General features: G+C 40.5%; 1 non-coding gene across 1 annotated transcript; it reads left to right on the top strand.

Moving 5' to 3' along the window:
* The first annotated feature begins 1,022 nt into the window (after positions 1 to 1,022).
* Positions 1,023 to 1,134, top strand: LOC120364393 (U6 spliceosomal RNA). The gene has a single exon (XR_005579655.1). It is a non-coding gene; the product is annotated as a U6 spliceosomal RNA (small nuclear RNA).
* The last annotated feature ends 931 nt before the right edge of the window (positions 1,135 to 2,065 follow it).

Raw genomic sequence — 2,065 nt, 5'->3', positions numbered from 1 at the left:
AACTACAGTGTAGCCACCATCAGCTGCCCATGTGTTACCTGTGAATTGTGCTGAAAGACCTTTCAGAGGCCCATTCAAACTCCTCAATATAGAAGCAATCCTTCTTTTTCAATGGCCTGGATAATTTTAAGTCTATTCCCAAACAGAGGTTTGGGTTCCTGGGTACTCAGAGATAAGGAAGGGAAAGTCACTGCTTCAGTGAAATCATGAATGTTCATGTGATACCTCCTAATGTTGAGAATGACATCCAGTGATGAAGAAAGATAGTGAGATGGGAAGTATAGTCTTTACTAAGTTGAGTAGAGCAGAAAATGCTGCAAAGCTAAATATAACACAGAGAAATGCAGGATCACCTCTAGTATGGCTTTCTAAGTTCTGAGAAATCAAGCTTTCCTATAGCTACTTTGCTTTAAATCATAAATAGGTTTTCCGACTGGGTGCTCTTTTGCAAAAGAATAGAGCTCCACTAACATGCAGACAACATAGCTATATTATGATATCCATAGGTTCTTAGCTTATTTGTATAAATAAAATGATTTTGGCTGGGTGTGGTGGCTCACACCTGTAATCCCAGCACTTTGGAAGGCCAAGGTGAGCAGATCACTTGATATCAGGAGTTCGAGACCAGCCTTGCCAACATAGTGAAACCGGTCTCTATTAAAAATGCAAAAAATTAGCCGGGTGTGGTGGCAGGCATCTGTAATTCCAGCTACATGAGAGGCTGAGGCAGCAGAATCGCTTGAACCCAACAGGCAGAGGTTGCAGTGAGCTAAGATCACGCCATTGCACTCCAGACCAGGCAACAGTGCTAGACTCCATTAAAAAAAAAAATTAGCTGGGCATTGTGGTACACACCTATAATCCCAGCTACTTGGGAGTCTGAGACAGGAGAATGGCTTGAACCCGGGAGGCAGAGTTGCAGTGTGCCAAGATCACACCACTGCACTCCAGCCTGAGTGACAGATGCTCTGTCTCAAAAAAAATTTTTTTTGATTATTTCTATCCATAATATATCATATGAAGTGCTCCCTTTGGCAGCATATATACTAAAATTGAAACAATACACAGAAGATTAGCATGGCCCCTGTGCAAGGATGACACACAAATTCGAGAATTGTTCCAAAAAAAATTTTTTAACAGTAATAGTAGTATATGACATGAAAATGGCTAAACATAATTCACCAATTTTGAATTATGTGTTTTGAATAATCTGACTTAAAATATAGGTTAATCTACCTATGAGCAGACCCAGAAATTCCATTCATAAGGATGTATCCATGAGAAATGTGTGTATGTGTCCACCAAAAGACATGTACAAAAGGCCGGGCTCAGTGGCTCATGCCTGTAATCCCAGCACTTTGAGAGGCCGAGGCAGCTGTATCACCTAAGGTCAGGAGTTCGAGATCTGCCTGGCCAGCATGGTGAAACCCCATCTCTACTAAAAATACAAAAATTTAGCCAGGCATGGTGGTGGGCACCTATAATCCCAGCTACTTGGGAGGCTGAGGTAGGAGAATCGCTTGAACCTGGAGGCAAAGGTTGCAGTAAGACAAGATGGTGCCCCTGCACTCCAGCCTGGGCAACAGAGCAAGACTCTGTCTCAAAAAAAAAAAGTTTATTAAAAGAAAAAAAAAAAAGACAGGTACAAGAAAACACTTGGCAACTGTAGTCATTAAAGCTCAAGACTGGAAACAACCCAAATAACCATCAGTGAGAGACTAAATAAACAAATATAGGTTTAGACATACAATAGAATGCTATGCAGTGCTTTAAAAGGAATGAACTGTTTATACAACGTGAGTGAATTTCAAAAACAGTATGTTGAGTGAAGAAGGCCAGACATAAAAGTGCACACTGCATGATTCCATTTATGTGAATTTCAACAACAGACATGACTAATTAATGGTGGAGTAAGTCAGAAGAGTGAATGACTCTGAATGAGGCAAGTATGGACTAGATAAAAGTATCAAGGTTGCAGGAGCATCCACTAAAGTGAAGAAAATATTCTATATCTCGATCTGGATGGTGGTTCTCAGGTATTTACATATGAAAACTTCATCAAGCT

The sequence above is a fragment of the Saimiri boliviensis genome, chromosome 5, assembly GCF_048565385.1.
Source record: "Saimiri boliviensis isolate mSaiBol1 chromosome 5, mSaiBol1.pri, whole genome shotgun sequence".
Taxonomy (NCBI): domain Eukaryota; kingdom Metazoa; phylum Chordata; class Mammalia; order Primates; family Cebidae; genus Saimiri; species Saimiri boliviensis.
This window is presented reverse-complemented; position numbering and strand designations above follow the sequence as displayed.